Consider the following 18,172-nt stretch of genomic DNA (forward strand, 5'->3'; position numbering starts at 1 on the left):
CGAACTAAATGTTCAAAAAGATTTCGTGCTACCCGGCAAATTAGCAAGGCACTTGCAATTAAGCCAAAGAAACAGGGAGTGGAGAAAGAAGAGAGCACGTCTACTAAAGCTTTTCTTCCCTTTGTTGGCAACATTTCCTTCAAAATTGCAAGAATCCTCCACTGTTTCGAAGTGAAAGTGATTTTCCGTCCACCATCGAAGATTTCCGACCTGCTGGGATCAGTGAAAGACGATCTGGTATTGATGAGGGCGGGAATTTATAAAATACCTTGTCAGTGTGGCATGACATATATAGGACAAACATTGCGAACAGTAGAAGAACGTTGCACTGAACATCAACGCTGTACTCGCCTTTTGCAACCTAGCAAGTCTGCAGTTTTGCTGAGCATTGCATTTCCACTGGACACTCAATGGAGTATAACAAGACAACAATTTTGGCCACAGAAATATCCTTTCGGGACTCCGTCATAAAAGAATCAGTGGAAATTCGTATGACAGACAATCTTATGAACCGTGACAATGGCTACCAGCTAGATAATGCGTGGAACCCCGTCATCTCTAAGATCTGCTCCAGACGAAACTGTCAGAGTACTGCCGGCCGAAGTGGCCGTGCGGTTAAAGGCGCTGCAGTTTGGAACCGCAAGACCGCTACGGTCGCAGGTTCGAATCCTGCCTCAGGCATGGATGTTTGTGATGTCCTTAGGTTAGTTAGGTTTAACTAGTTCTAAGTTCTAGGGGACTAATGACCTCAGCAGTTGAGTCCCATAGTGCTCAGAGCCATTTGAACCGTTTTTTGTCAGAGTACTCCGATGTCCGCGGCAATTGACAACGCCGAAGACAGCTGACAAGGGAACCTCCCCATCGCACCCCCCTCAGATTTAGTTATAAGTTGGCACAGTGAATAGGCCTTGAAAAACTGAACACACATCAATCGTCAAAACAGGAAGAAGTTGTGTGGAACTATGAAAAAAATAAGCAAAATATACAAACTGAGTAGTCCATGCGCAGCATAGGCAACTTCAAGGAGACTCTGAGCTTAGGAGCACCGTGGTCCCGTGGTTAGCGTGAGCGCCTGAAGAACGAGAGGTCCTTGTTTCAAGCCTTCCTTCGAGCGAAAATTTTAACTTTTTGTTTTCAGACAATTATTATCTGTCCGTCTGTCGTCCGATGCGAGGTAACTGCGCCGTAGTATCGGGCAAGGTAGAAGAATGTTTTTACCCATTCGCCAAGTGTACAAGTTAGTTGGGTCGACAACATATTCCTGTCATGTGACGCATATGCCGTCACCTGTGTCGTATAGAATATATCAGACGTGTTTTCTTGTGGAGGAATCGGTTGACCTATGGCTTTACGATCAAATGTTTTCGGTTCGCATTGGAGAGGAACGTCCTTTCGTCTACTAATAGCATGGTTTTGCGGTGCGGTCGCAAAACATAGACACTAAACTTATTACAGTGAACAGAGACGTCAGTGAACGAACGGACAGATCATAAATAAAAAAAAAAAAAAAACGAAAGTAAACTGTTCACTCGAGGGAAGACTTGAACCAAGGACCTCTCATTCCGCAGCCGCTCACGCTAACCACGGGACCACGGCGCTCCTGAGCTGACAGGCTCCTTGATGTTGCCTATCGTGCTCATGGGCTACTCAGTTTGTACGTTTTGCTTATTTTTTTCATAGTTCCACACAACTTCTTCCTTTTTTCTCGATTGATGTATGTTCAGTTTTTCAAGGTCTATCCACTGTGCCAACTTATAACTAAATCTGAGGGGGGTGCGATGGGGAGGTTCCCTTGTGAGTTCTGCAGTTCCACCAGCGAGGGCGCTGCTGGCGGGCGGTGTGCTTCGTCTGTCAATATGATTTTGACGCACGCGCGGAATACTAGCTGCACGCTATATATTGTGGAACGGAGGGCGTCTTCGTCGGTCTTCGATGGCTCACCTGAGGATAGCTGGCACTTGTCCAGTCGAAATATCGTGGATGGAAGCTAACGACGACCGGCTGCAAGACCGAAATCTTTTTGAATAAGTCAGGAGCTAGCGTTGCAAATGAACTGTTAACCGGACGCTGAAAAGAGTATAATTAATGGGAAACAGTAAGATAGACTACAAACATTTGACAATGATATCGGACTAGATCAGGAGCAGCTCGTTGTTTCCATACTGGGAAAGGCTGCGACATTTACCGATCGCGACAATGGTCCCACGTCTCTCTGAAGGTGTAAAAACTGTGGCTCCTATCCTTTCATAAACAGCTACTAAATAAAACTTCCTGGCAGATTAAAACTGTGTGCCGAACCGAGACTCGAACTCGGGACCTTTGTCTTTCGCGGACAAGTGCTCGCAGGAGAGCTTCTGTAGTTTGGAAGGTAGGAGACGAGGTAATGGTGGAATTAGAGCTGTGAGAACGGGGCGTGAATCGTCCTTGGGTAGCTCAGTTGGTAGAGCACTTGCCGCGAAAGGCAAAGGTCCCGAGTTTGAGTCTCGGTCCGGCACACAGTTTTAATCAGCCAGGATGTTTCATATCAGAGCACACTCCGCTGTAGAGTGAAAATTTCATTCTAGCTACTAAATAATTTCAAACTGATATTCGAGTACGTTTTGTAGCCGCAATAGTCACATTTCCCGACACTAAAGCTCAACAAACTGTACTAGAAATGGCGCACTTTCGAGGGAACTTTCATTAAATTGCATCTTCCTTTGGACTGCATATATGGAACCACGAAACTAAAGCTTCGCTGCATGCTTGATATTTTTCGAGTTTTCAGTTCTGTTTTTAATGTGTGTTCAGTTCGCGACGAAACCTCGTGGCATCACAGATCCTCTGCTGTATTTAGTTGACAGAATGGCTCTGAGCACTATGGGACTCAACTGCTGTGGTTATAAGTCCCCTAGAACTTAGAACTACTTAAACCTAACTAACCTAAGGACATCACACACATCCATGCCCGAGGCAGGATTCGAACCTGCGACCGGAGCAGTCGCACGGTTCCGTACTGCGCGCCTAGAACCGCGAGACCACCGCGGCCGGCTTAGTTGACAGAAGCAACATGCCGCATTTATCACGTTTCGTATTTGTGCTTGCCTATTGCGAAAATAAGCAGTTTCAGTGAAAAACCGCACTAAGGTCTCTCCAAAACGCGTCAGTTTTTAGTACGGTTCGATGCAAAAAAAAGTGTCAGTAACTATTGCATCGTTGGCTAAAAATGTTACCAATGCATACTGTGCTCTTTCGAGACTCAAGGTATGCTTCAATTACTCAAATGAAAATAAAACTCATAAAAACTCAGGCAGAATACTGTCACAACAAAGCGAAACTTGCTAATAACGCACTTCATCCCACGAACACCATCAATCAGCAATTAAATTGTTAGCAGCTGAGGGTAAAGGCACATATCTCGCGCCTTTATTTGATTCTTGTTACTCTTGCCCGGCGGTGACATATCCGTTACAGTATTCTAATGCGCACTAACGAGACATTTACAGACTTAGCATTTAGCATGCATTTGCTGCACTGGCTAGAACTGCCAGTGTCAGAAACAAGAAAAGTATCTTTAATATTATCAAGAAAGCGATGTTAAACGTCGATTAATGAAGTATCAATACTTATTTCTTTCATATTATAACAATGGATGTAGCAGTAGATATCTCTGTGTGTTTCACATCTCCTCCTGAACCACTGCCGGCCGGAGTGCCGGTTCTACGCGCTTCAGTCTGGAACCGCGCGATCGATGCGGTCGCAGGTTCGAATCCTGCCTCGGGCATGGATGTGTGTGATGTCCTTAGGTTAGTTAGGTTTAAGTAGTTCTAAGTTCTAGGGGACTGATGACTTCAGCTGTTAAGTTGAACTATTTGAACCTAAACCACTGGTTCGTTTTTAACCAAACTTGGTACGCTTACCGCTTATTGTCTACAAAGAATCGCCATGTGTGTAAGAACCACCTTCCCGTCAATACGGTGGGGTTGGGGGTGAAAACGAAGTATAGACCACGACGCGCGAATATCCAGACTTTCATCCAGTATTTGAGAATGAGAACACTTAGTGACTTTCAATAAACCTGACACATAATTTCAAACGTCTACGAAAGTTTTTGTCACTGATAACGCCCACCAAACGATGAAAGGGAAACAGTTTATTGCTTACTACATTTTCGCTGTTCATGTAGTAAAACTGCTATTTTAATTTATTGCTTCTTTACTAACAAATCTATTTGCAAAACATTTTGCACGCAGTATTCGCATATACCACTGCGTGTACCTACAACATTATATCATTTTATGACAATTAAGAAGATAGGATGTCACCGGGCGGTGTAGCCGAGCGGTTCTTGGCGCTTCAGTCTGGAACCGCGCGACCGCTACGGTCGCAGGTTCGAATCCTGCCTCGGGCATGGATGTTTGTGATGTCCTTAGGTCAGTTAGGTTTAAGTAGTTCTATGTTCTAAGGGACTGATGACCTCAGATGTTAAGTCCCATAGTGCTCGGAGCCATTTGAACCAAGATAGGATGTCATAAACATTGAACTGCGTGAAAACGAAAGTGCACAGCGAAATCGCTAGAGATATAAGTGAAATAAGTGTACAAATATGAATGAAATGTATTAAATATGTCTGCAGCTCGTGGTCTTGCGGTAGCGTTCTCGCTTCTCGCACACGGGGTCCCGGGTTCGATTCCCGGCGGGGTCAGGGATTTTTCCCTGCCTCGAGATGACTGGGTGTTTTGTGCCGTCTTCATCATCATCGTCATTCATTCCCATTAATGTCGGAGGAAGGCAATGGCAAACCACCTCCGCTAGGACCTTGCCTAGTCGGTGGTGAGGGTCTTCAGCATCGTCCCTTTAGCTCCTCAGAATATGGGACCTCATCATCATTATATTAAATATATGCGAGATTTAGATGACAGCTGCATATTCGTGGAAAACTGCTGTGAAAGAACTGATCTGAATCACGTGGACCGATTTGAACCAAACTTTGTACACATATCATTTACAATCTGGAAAGCAATAGTGTAAAGGTAAGAACGAGCAAACTCCTACTGGGGATAACATAGAGAGAGGCAGGGGAAGGAAGAGATGGATGGAGTTGGGGACGGAAAGCGGCGAGAAAGATATGGGGGAGGATGAAATGCAGAGGGAAAGAGAGGGAGATGGAAAGTGAAGAATGGATGAGGAGGAGATGGATAGAGAGAGGGTGGAGGAGGAGTTGGACGAAGTGTGGAGGAGGAACTGGACAGAGAAAGGGGAGACAGAGAGATTGGGAGGGGGGGGGGGAGATACGTGGTGATTGAAAGAAACAGGGGGAGGAGGAGGCAGAGGGGGCAGGATGAGAGGGCTCAGAGGGAGTAGGAGGAGATGGAGAGAGGGCGAAAGAGGAGAAGGGCCAAGTGCGGAGGAACAGATGGACAGAGTCGGGTGGAGTAGATGGACAGAGAGAGGCAGGAGGAGATGGACTAATAGAGTTGGAATAAATACATAGCCGGGCTACACCTGGTACTCATACAGCAGAGATGTACAGAGGGAGGGTTTTGAGAGTGGAAGGTTCATGCATTCTGTTGATTCCCTTTGACCACATGCAGCGCAATGTGAACATCGTGCGGAGACTGGTAACACAGATTTAGGCTGAAAAACTGGTCCTTTGGAAAGCCCATAAGAGCTGTACTCTGTAGAAGGCACTAATAGACGTGGAGGCACTACTCATGAAGCTAACCAGCATTTCAAAACGAAGCCTTAACGCTAGCTACTACCCTTTCGAAAAACATAACTCGATATCAACAGTCCCGACAGAGTTGAATGTCATTATTAAAATCAGTGTGGAAAATATTAGGAATGATTCCTGAAAATTTAAATTCTGTAATAACATCATTGAAAACATATTCTGGGGCTGCTCCGGCTAAGAGCCTTTAACTGTAAATCGTGTCTGCACTAGACAATAATCGAGCTTGTGAGAATAAAATAAAATCCACGCTCAGGGTGAAAAAAGAGGTGGTACCTGATTGGTTGAGGGTAATGCTGTCGTAGGAGCAGCGAGGACGACTGTGTGTTCTAGCTCCTCTTCATAGGTGGCATTATACGTACGGAACTTACACGGTGACGCCGGAATGTTAATCATTTGTATATCCATCTATGTAGCATACCTCATGCTATTTTATTTTTTATTTTTTTTTGCATGCTACCTTTGGTGTCTTGCAATTTGTATTGACTGCAGTGTACTGATGTCGGTTTTAAGTGAGTGCAAAATACATCTATAATTTCACAGAATCTCTGTAGAACGAACTGTCGGATTTGTATGGTTCTTCAAATCATTTGTTCTTTAACGCAGAAGAATTACTCATGGTGACAGTCATTATAATGTTCTATCAGCTAGTAAGCGGTCTGTGTAGGGGTTAGAAAAGATACCGCAACTCATTACTGTGCCTAATATCGTTCAGAAAAACAGCTGACATCCAAAACATATACAAGTCGTCTCAGAATGAATAAACACACTCCGTAACGCCGATTATATGTGATCTGAGCTGAGAAGAAAGTACGAAAAATGTTTCAGATTAAGTAATGTCCAAAGTCGAACTGATTCATCAATGAATCGATCAATCATCAATGTCATTCTCAAAAGAGAGAAGTCTTCCGAAGTAAGAGTGATTTCAGGTGTGCGGCAGGGGAGTGTCGTAGGACAGTTGCTATTCAAAATATATACAAATGACCTCGTGGATAACATCGGAACTTCACTGAGGCTTTTTGCGGATGATGTTGTAGTATATCGAGAGGTTGTAACAATGGAAAATTGTACTGAAATACAGAAGGATCTGCAACGAATTCACGCATGGTGCAGGGAATGGCAATTGAATCTCAATGTAGACAAGTGTAATGCGCTGAGAATACTTAGAAAGAAAGAAACTTTATCATTTAGCTACAATATAGCAGGTCAGCAACTGGAAGCAGTTAATTCTATAAATTATCTGAGAGTAGGCATCAGGAGTGATTTAAAATGGAATGATCATATAAAATTAATCGTCGGTAAAGCAGACGCCAGACTGAGATTCATTGGAAGAATCCTAAGGAAATGCAATACGAAAACAAGGGAAGTAGGTTACAGTACGCTTGTTCGCCCACTGCTTGAATTTTGCTCACCGGTGTGGGATCCATACCAGATAGTGTTGATGGAAGAGATAGAGAAGATCCAACGGAGAGCAGCGCGCCTCGTTACAGGATCATTTAGTAATCGCGAAAGCGTTACGGAGATGATAGATAAACTCCAGTGGAGAACTCTGCAAGAGAGACGATCAGTGGCTCAGTACGAGAACATACCTTCACCGAGGAGTCAAGCAATATATTGCTCCCTCCTACGTATATCTCGCGAAGAGACCATGAGGATAAAATCGGAGATATTAGAGTCCATACAGAGTCATACCGACAATCTTTCCTTCCACGAACAATACGAGACTGGAATAGAAGGGAGAAGCGCTGGAGGTACTCAAGGTACCCTCCGCCACACACTGTCAGGTGGCTTGCGGAGTATGGATGTAGATGTAGATCTAGAATCGTGGTTTCAGGTCACATAGAATGTCCATCGCAACGGTGAGAGAGAAAACTATATTGCAGTTTTTCATAATAAATCTTTCACTATAAAATGTCTTACTCTCATGCTGTTACTACTAATGAGAACATGAAGTATTATCTTTGGTATTAACTGGCTTGGTTGGAATTCTATGATTGTGAAATTTAAAATTGTAAGTGCACCAATTTCTGTTCACACTGGCAGATGTGACTTCGTCAAGAAAAAACAAGCAGGTTCTACGTAATAAATAATACCTGTAATTGTCTCAGTGAGACAGCCGCAATGGCGGCTGAACGAGTCGCAACCAAACCGTGTAATTCTAATTACAAAAACTCGCCTCTTCATCCATGAGATAAGCAGTTAAAGCGTAATGTTGACATTAAAATGAAGGAACAGAATACAATGAATTCCATTTTATCGTTACTTATTATTCAAGAAGACTTACATGGATAATATGTCTGTATAGATACATGCAAGAAGGAGACCATCGGATCAGATAACAAGAGAAGAATGAAACAAATGACAAAAAAAGGCGGAGATGCCTCCCCTTTACTCAAGGACATCACAGCTATTATGATTCAAGTTCAAACACAAATTCTGTTCTTATCATAGAAGTACTGTTTTCTTTTCAGTAAAACCTCACTGTCCATTCAAGGTAAGTTGTAGAGGCAAAGAAAAAAATGCCATTGTGACCTATCAAGATCGGGTGTGATTTTCAAGGAAATCTTTCACCTTTATTCCTCCAAAATGGTGTCAAATTCAGGTGCAATGATTGATGTGGATAGCCATCATGCAACCTTCTCTCCAGAGTAGATCAGAAAGCATCAATAATATTCAGGCCTGATGACCAGCGGCAAGGAGAGATGCGACAATTCATCATCGTGCTCACAAAACCTGTGTGAACCGCGGTTATGTGCTCTTGGAACACAGAATTACTACTGGGGGATAAACACGCTACAATTTGACGGATCTGATAGGCCAAAATGGTCAAATAATCTATGGAGGTAATGACACCTTGCAGACTACCAGTGGGCCCGTGGAATAGCACGAGATGTCTCCCCAAATCGTCAGCGAACCCCCGCCATGTTTCACCCTTGGGACCTAAACTCGGACAGAAGTTTTAAAAATTGGTAAACGGGACTTATACGACCAAATGACTTCCTTCCATTGCTCCACAGTCCAGGTTTTTCAGCTTTGTCACCACAGTTTCCTTTTACAGGCGTTTGCATCACTGATTTTTCGTTTTGGAGTTCCAGCTCGCTGATTCCCAGCGTGTGGGGATCCCTTCGTGTTGTTTTGCTGCTATTTGGGTTAGCGAGCTGCGGCTTTGCGTTGCGCAATGACTTTTGCACCTGACTGCGTCTTATTTGTCGTCACAATCCCCTTCTGGTGTGGTGATTGCACACTCTAACCTTGTGTACCAGTAACACAACCAGTTTGTAGTTGCAACACTTCTTTATTAATTACATATACACATGAATTTCATCAGCAGTAATAATCAATTAACAACATTTGCATATCAAGACCCTATCCACAATTAGTATTTACAATATTAACCGTCACACTTGTGACAACGGCCCCTTTACGTGCCGGTAACAACACCCAAAGTAATAGATGAAATAGATAACCAAATGTATACACTGTCGGCTATCGCCTTTCTCACTCAGTTTTACACTTACTGAAAAGGTAAAATTAATTTGATACTATCTGACCTGAAGAGGGTACTACTAATTGTTCTGTTTACACTTAGCATTCTATTACACTCAACGTCCGGAAGATTCTAGACTTTATGCAAGCTTAAGGCAAAACGTCAATTTGATGAACATGTGATGGACGCGAGCAGACGTTAATCTATTACGATTTCACAAACACACGATACAAAGGGTGAACTAAATGGCTCTGAGCACTATGGGACAAAGGGTGAATTTAACTTTGGGCAGTAGGCAATCTTCTGCCTAAAACAAGTCTCTCGTTGAATGGAATAGAGAAATCGCGCGTTAACGGGATCCGGACGGCCCTGAGTTCAAATCCTGAAATCCTGAGATTTCCGTCACACTGTAAGCTCGCGGGGCGAGGTTTGCTCGCGTCGACCACTATACACGTTTCTGAAAACAGGAAAACATGAGCGGCAGACGCACTGTAGTATATACAAATATATATATATATATATATATAGAAAAGCAATACCTTAATATAAACATATTACAAGTTAACCAATGAACAGAATTAAGGAGCCTAGTTTCCCTTGATAAAAAAAATCTAGATACTACGTGAAAAGATGTGTCAGTCCACATCCAATGACTTAAGGTCTACCTTACAAGATAATCTGTCTTTGCTGAATGGCTGACACCACATAAATCAAACGTGCAGTACCTAACGTGACAATCAACCTTCAGATAGGTATTTGAAACTGCAATAGAAAACTAATGTCCCTTCAATAGGTCGCTAATGCAATAAGCACGGCCCCTATGACCACAGACCAAAATACACACGGCCTCTATCCGACAAATAAAACACAATGTGACCTATATTTATCATGGTCACTTACCTTCCATACACACAAGAAATTATTAAGAAACAACTACCACTAGTTCGTAAAACCAGAAAATTCTAAATCTATATCTAAATTAAGAAATGACGTTCAGGTACCAGCTACCTTCAGCGTGCCACTAAGCACCAAATCCAAACTTACAAATGCGAGGCGCTATTTCTAGCCACTTTAGTAACATAATTTCATGGCCGTTCCAGAACATAACTCGCCTCGCCACCATTACAGTGAATGTTTTGCTGGCCACTAGCTCGAGCAACTGCAACAGTCAACAGTCCTTAAGTACACAATAATATTCACTATATGTAGAAGGAGGAACCCAACACGAAAGCTTGGCGATTAATTTTTTCTTCTTCATGTGAAATTCACACACCATCCATCCACATAGCTCTCGAGGTATTAGCAAATCCTGGTCGCCACTGGCCAGCCGTGTCAGTACAACTTTAATACTTTCCGGCAGCTGCCCATGCTTCTTCGTTGCTCCAACTCAACTCGTCCTTACAGCATACGGCCGTGCCACGTGACATGGAGTCGTCAACTCCCCACAACGACAACATCGAAAGCACGTGACTTCACAGACTGGCTCGGCTCATGCGCGGACCCACTCTCCTCGACTTGCGCACGCGCGCCACCATAAATAGCCTGCCTCAAAGATGCAAAGAGAACAAGGGACAGGGGCAACGATCAAGATGGAAGTAACAATCGATTTCGCCTGGAGCCAGAAACTCACCGGCTCACCCTTCAATGACCGTCTGTCACTATCATTCAACACAGACTTTAGTCCGCGTTGTGATTAGCGAAAAGGTAGGAAGATCGGGTTTGACGTCCCGTGGACATCGAGATCGTAAGAAGCGGAGTGAGAGTTCGTAAGGAACCATTCCGGCATATACTTGGAGTGATTTAGGGAATTCACGGGAAACCTAAATCTGGATGGCCGGACTCGGGTTTGAACTGTCGTCTTCCCGAATGCGAGTGACTTAGCGGATGTTGTTTCTTTGCCTTCCTCGTATGCGGTAGGGTCAATAATTTCTCGATGGCACTTGGCTCCTACATAACGCGCTCGTAACTATGCAGAACACAGACACTAATAGCGTAGTGACGGCTTTGCTGAGTTGCCGTTCGTGTCAAGTTCAATAGCTCAATCTGCAGGCTTGCCTAGCATCTACATTTATGTCCAAGAACTTTTTTCTCGCGGAGTTCCAACCCCTGTCTGTACTAATACACATTTGTTGTAATCATCAGACGTCGTAGTAATGTAATACGGTGCTGACTGGCTGGAATGTAGACGAAAAGCCAATAATTACAGTAAATACGCAACGTAAGGAAACTCAGGGATCGGCTGTTTTAACCACAACACTCGACGCTTTGTGACTGCGCATTCCGATAAAAGGGAAATAACTCAAATTCTTTGTTGCTCTCGCCTGTAGGTGAATTAAAGAGGATTTAATAAAGTGAAACTATGCTGTTGCTGATTTAACGACGGTCCGTAAGACGAAATTAAATATTCTTGTTTTACTGTGCTTCCACGACGAGACATTCTCGAGCGCCTGATTAACTTAGTAATAGGATCTTTGGCAAGGAAGCTCTTACCTCTTGTGAAGTATGGCGGCATAACTTGGCTCGATGCAATTACCTATTGTCGCCCGTCGCAGGCGCCGTCTTCTTTGATGGCACGCGCAGTTATGAGGCGTTTAAATAGCACCTCTATGCCTCACGGCGCGTTCGCCAACGTCGATAGAGAGGAACGATAGGGTTCGTAAAAAAAACCGGTCGAACGATATTAAAAATTTTGTTCCGCTAGCTAGGGGGGGGGGGGGGGGGGGGGGAGTTGCCGCCGCGACTTGTAGATACGAAGTATTAACGGGGACTCGATGTGAGCCGTCTCGTAGCGGCCCCACTTTATTTTTACGCAGACTGCGCGAAAGAGCGCAGATAACCGGCCGTCTGATTATTTTGATGCGTGATGGGGCGCCCGCACTTCACTCGGCCAGAGGCGGGGACGTTATTTCGAGATCGGGCACTACATTATGCGTCCGCAGTCGTAAATAAGCAGTAACTGCGCATTCCGACGTCCGCCATTATTAATTCACGCGGGCCGCCGGTAGCACATCGTAACAATAAAGCCGGAGTGGCCATCAGCGTGGCGTGAGCGCAGGGCGTAACTCCGGCTGCAGGGGTGCGGGCTATCGCCTCTCTGCTCTGGCGGAAGCGGGCCGTGCTAAGGGCACGGACGGACGCCCCTCTCCGGTTAAGTGGAGGGAGGGACCAGCTGCCGTCGTGAAACCAGCTGGTGCCGTGTCACGGGGCTGACGGGGCACGCTCGGAACAGGAACTTATGGCTCCGATCAAAACAGTTGCAGTGACGCAAAGTAGGCCAACTCACTTCAAGGGCCTGGACACAATTAAAAAAAAAATGGCGAGGGGGGGGGGGGGCTGTACGCATTCCGACTTTAGTCTCTCAGAATGAGATTTTCACTCTGCAGCGGAGTGTGCGCTGATATGAAACTTCTTGGCAGAATAAAACTGTGTGCCCGACCGAGACTCGAACTCGGGACCCCTGCCTTTCGCGGGCAAGTGCTCTACCAACTGAGCTACCGAAGCACAACTCACGCCCGGTACTCACAGCTTTACTTCTGCCAGTACCTCGTCTCCTACCTTCCAAGGTAGGAGACGAGGTACTGGCAGAAGTACCACCTTCCAAGGTAGGAGACGAGGTACTGGCAGAAGTAAAGCTGTGAGTACCGGGCGTGAGTCGTGCTTCGGTAGCTCAGTTGGTAGAGCACTTGCCCGCGAAAGGCAAAGGTCCCGAGTTCGAGTCTCGGTCGGGCATACAGTTTTAATCTGCGAGGAAGTTTCTTTAGTCTCTCAGTCTCTACCGTTTCTCTCTCTCTCTCTCTCTTATTTCGTATTAAAGCGTTTTGATTTTAATGTACACAACTGGCCATTAAAATTGCTTCACCAAGAACCCATGAACTATGGACCTTGCCGTTGGTGGGGAGGCTTGCGTGCCTCAACGATACAGATAGCCGTACCGTAGGTGCAACCACAACGGAGGGGTATCTGTTGAGAGGCCAGACAAACGTTCCTGAAGAGAGGCAGCGGCCTTTTCAGTAGTTGCAGGGGTAACAGTCTGGATGATTGACTGATCTGGCCTTGTAACACTAACCAAAACGGCCTTGCTGTGCTGGTACTGCGAACGGCTGAAAGCAAGGGGAAACTACAGCCGTAATTTTTCCAGAGGGCATGCAGCTTTACTGTATGATTAAATGATGATGGCGTCCTCTTGGGTAAAATAGTCCCCCATTCTGATCTCCGGTCGAGGACTTCTCAGGAGAATGTTGATATGAGCGTGGAATGTCAGATCCCTTAATCGGGCAGGTAGGTTAGAAAATTTAAAAAGGGAAATGGATAGGTTAAGGTTAGATATAGTGGAAATTAGTGAAGTTCGGTGGCAGGAGGAACAAGACTTTTGGTCAGGTGAGTACAGGGTTATAAATACAAAATCAAGTAGGGGTAATGCAGGAGTAGGTTTAATAATGAATAAAAAAATAGGAGTACGGATAAGCTACTACAAACAGCGTAGTGAAAGCATTATTGTAGATAGACACGAAGCCCACGCCTACTACAGTAGTACAAGTTTATATGTCAACTAGCTCTGCAGATGATGAAGAAATTGATGAAATGTATGATGAGATAAAATAAATTATTCAGGTAGTGAAGGGAGACGAAAATTTAATAGTCATGGGGGGCTGGAATTCAAGAGTAGGAAAAGTGAGAGAAGGAAACATTGTAGGTGAATATGGATTGGGGCTAAGAAATGAAAGAGGAAGCCGCCTGGTAGAATTTTGGGCAGAGCATAACTTAATCATAGCTAACACTTGGTTTAACAATCATGAAAGAAGGTTGTATACATGGAAGATCCCTGGAGATACTAATAGGTATGACATAGATTATATAATGGTAAGACAGAGATTTAGGAACCAGGTTTTAAATTGTAAGACACTTCCATGGGCAGATGTGGACTCTGACCACAATGGTTATGAACTGTAGATTAAAACTGAAGAAACTGCAAAAAGGTGGGAATTTAAGGAGATGGGAGCTGGATAAACTGAAAGAACCAGAGTTTCAGGGAGAGGGTAAGGGAACAATTGACAGGAATGGGGGAAAGAAATATACTAGAACAAGAATGGGTAGCTTTGAGGGATGAAATAGTGAAGGCAGCAGAGAATCAAATAGGTAAAAAGACGAGGGCTAGTAGAAACCCTTGGGTAACAGAAGAAATATTGAATTTAATTGATGAAAGGAGAAAATATAAAAATGCAGCAAATGAAGGAGGCAAAAAGGAATACAAACGTCTCAAAAATGATATCGACAAGAAGTGCAAAATGGCTAAGCAGGGATGGATAGAGGACAAATGTAAGGATGTGGAGGCTTATCTCAATAGGGGTAAGATAGATACTGCGTACAGGAAAATTAAAGAGACCTTTGGAGAAAGGAGAACCACTTGCATGAATATCAAGAGCTTTGATGGAAACCCAGTTCTAAGCAAAGAAGGGAAAGCAGAAAGGTGGAAGCAGTATATAGAGGGTCTGTCCAAGGGCGATGTAATTGAGGACAATATTATGGTAATGGAAGAGGCATTGAGCACTATGGGACTTAACTTCTGAGATCATCAGTCCCGTAGAACTTGGAACTACTTAAACCTAACTAACCTAAGGACATCACACACATCCACGCCCGAGGCAGGATTCGAACTTGCGACCGTAGCGGTAGCGCGGTTCCAGACTGTAGCGCCTAGAACCGCTCGGCCACAACCGGCCGGCTGGTAATGGAAGAGGATGTAGATGAAGATGAAATGGGAAGAGTTTGACAGAGTACTGAAAGACCAAGGTTGAAACAAGGCCCCCGGAGTAGATAACATTCCATTAGAACTACTGACAATCTTGCGAGAGCCAGTCCTGACAAAACTCTACCATCTGGTGAGCACGATGTATGAGACAGGCGAAGTACCCTCAGACTTCAAGAAGAATATAATAATTCCAATCCCAAAGAAAGCAGGTCTTGACAGATGTGAAAATTACCGAACAATCAGTTTAATAAGCCACAGCTGCAAAATACTAACGCGAATTCTGTATAGACGACTGGAAAAACTGATAGAAGCCGACCTCGGGGAATATCAGTTTGGATTCCGTAGAAATGTTGGAACACGTGAGGCAATACTGACCGTACGACTTATCTTAGAAGGAAGATTAAGGAAAGGCAAACCTACGTTTCTAGCACTTGTAGACATAGAGAAAGCTTTTGACAATGTTGACTGGAATACTCTCTTTCAAATTCTGAGGGTGGCAGGGGTAAAATACAGAGAGCTAAAAGCTATTTACAATTTGTACAGAAAGCAGATAGCAGTTATAGGAGCCGAGGAGTATGAAAGGGAAGCAGTGGTTGGGAAGATGAGTGAGACAGGGTTGTAGCCTATCCCCGATGTTATTCAATCTGTATATTGAGAATGCAATAAAGGAAACAAAAGAAAAGTTAGGACTAGGTATTCAAATCCATGGAGAAGAAATAAAAACTTTAAGGTTCGCCGATGACATTGTAATTCTGTCAGAGACAGCAAAGGACTTGGAAGAGCAGTTGAACGGAATGGACAGTTTCTTGAAAGGAGGGTATAAGATGAACATCAACAAAAGCAAAACGAGGATAATGGAATGTAGTCGTATTAAGTCGGGTGGTGCTGAGGGAATTAGATTAGGAAATGAGACACTTAAAGTAGTAAAGGAGTTTTGCTATTTGGGGAGCAAAATAACTGATGATGATCGAAGTAGAGAGGACATAAAATATTGACTGGCAATGGCAAGGAAAGCGTTTCTGAAGAAGAAAAATTTGTTAACATCGAGTACAGATTTAAGTGTGAGGAAGTCCTTTCTGAAAGTATTAGTATGGAGTGTAGCCATGTATGGAAGTGAAACGTGGACGATAAATAGCTTAGACAAGAAGAGAATAGAAGCTTTCGAAATGTGGTGCTACGGAAGAATGCTGAAGATTCGATGGGTAGATGACATAACAAATGTGGAGGTATTGAATAGAACTGGGGAGAAGAGGAGCTTGTGGCACAACTTGACTAGAGGAAGGGATCGGTTGGTAGGACATGTTCTGAGGCATCAAGGGATCACCAATTTAGTATTGGAGGGCCACGTGGAGGGTAAAAATCGTAGAGGGAGACCAAGAGATGAATACACTAAGCAGATTCAGAAGGATGTAGGCTGCAGTAGGTGCTGGGAGATGAAGAATCTTGCACAGGGTAGAGTAGCATGGAGAGCTCCATCAAACCAGTCTCAGGACTGAAGACCACAACAACAACAACAACAAGACATGCAGACGATAAACGGGTATTCATTGGACAAATATATTATAGTAGAACTGACCTGTGATTACATTTTCACGCAATTTGGATGCATAGATCCTGAGAAATCAGTACCCAGAACAACCACCTCTGGCCATAATAACGGCCTTTATACGCCTGGGCATTGAGTCAAACAGAGCTTGGATGGCGTGTACAGGTACAGCTGCCCATGCAGCTTCAACACGATACCACAGTTCATCAAGAGTAGTGACTGGCCTATTGTGACGAGCCAGTTGCTCGGGCACCATTGACTAGACGTTTTCAATTGGTGAGAGATCTGGAGACTGTGCTGGCCAGGGCAACAGTCGAACATTTTCTGTATCCAGAAAGGCCCGTACATTATCCTGCTGAAATGTAGGGTTTCGCGGGGATCGAATGTAGGGTAGAGCCACGGGTCGTAACACATTTGAAATGTAGCGTCCACTGTTCAAAGTGCCGTCAACACGAACAAGAGGTGACTGAGACGTATAACCAATGGCACCCATTACCATCACGCCGTACGCCGTACCCCGGTATGGCGATGATGAATATACGCTTCCAATGTGCGTTCACTGCGATGTCGCCAAACACGGATGCGACCATCATTATGCTGTAAACAAACCTGGATTCATCCGAAAAAATGACTTTTTGCCATTCGCGCACCCAGGTTTGTCGTTGAGTACACCATCAAAAAAATGGTTCAAATGGCTCTGAGCACTATGGGACTTAACTACTGTGGTCATCATCCCCTAGGACAACTTAAACCTAACCAACCTAAGGACATCACACACGTCCATACCCGAGGCAGGATTTGAACCTGCGACCGTAGCGGTTGCGCGGCTCCAGACCGTAGCGCCTAGAACCGCTTGGCCACTCCGGCCGCAGTACAGCATCACAGGGGCTCCTGTCTTTGATGCAGCGTCAAGGGTAACCGCAGCCATGGTCTCTGAGCTGATAGTCCATGCTGCTGCATACGTCGTCGAACTGTTCGTGCAGATGGTTGTTGTCTTGCAAACGTCCCCATCTGTTGACTCAGGGATCTAGACGTGGCTGCACGATCTGTTACAGCCATGCGGATAAGATGCCTGTCATCTCGACTGCTAGTGATACGAGGCCGTTGGAATCCGGCACGGCATTCCGTATTACCCTCCTGAACCCACCGATTCCATATTCTGCTAACAGTCATTGGATCTCGACCAACGCGAGCAGCAATGTCGCGATACGATAAACCGCAATCGCGATAGGCTACTATCCGACCGTTATGGTACGCATTTCTCCTCCTTATACGAGGCATCACAACAAAGTTTCACCAGGAAACGCCAGTCAACTGCTGTTTGAGTATGAGACATCGGCTGGAAACTATCCTTGTGTCAGCACGTTGTAGGTGTTGCCACTGGCGCCAGCCTTGTGTGATTGCTCTGAAAAGCTAATCATTTGCATATCACAGCATCTTCTTGGTGTCGGTTAAATTTCGCGTCTGTTGCACGTCATCTTCTTGGTGTAGCAATTTTAATGATAGTAGTGTACTTAGTGTGCATGCGTTTGTTCTTAATTAGGAATTCAATAGGTCTTGGCATTGTTTCTATGAGTCTTAAGCAAGAAGTTTTGACATCTTCATCATGGTGTTGTATTTGCACGAGTTCCTACATTAGTTGCAACTTTCTTGTGATCTTGATCTTCCTCAACTTCTGCT

The 18,172-nt window shown here is 44.5% G+C and overlaps 1 non-coding gene across 1 annotated transcript; it reads left to right on the forward strand.

Annotated features, from left to right (window-relative positions):
• The first annotated feature begins 12,852 nt into the window (after positions 1 to 12,852).
• Trnas-cga lies at positions 12,853 to 12,927 on the forward strand. Its single transcript has one exon. It is a non-coding gene; the product is annotated as a tRNA-Ser (tRNA).
• Positions 12,928 to 18,172: the final 5,245 nt, after the last annotated feature.

The sequence above is a fragment of the Schistocerca americana genome, chromosome 3 (genome assembly GCF_021461395.2).
Source record: "Schistocerca americana isolate TAMUIC-IGC-003095 chromosome 3, iqSchAmer2.1, whole genome shotgun sequence".
Lineage (NCBI taxonomy): Eukaryota > Metazoa > Arthropoda > Insecta > Orthoptera > Acrididae > Schistocerca > Schistocerca americana.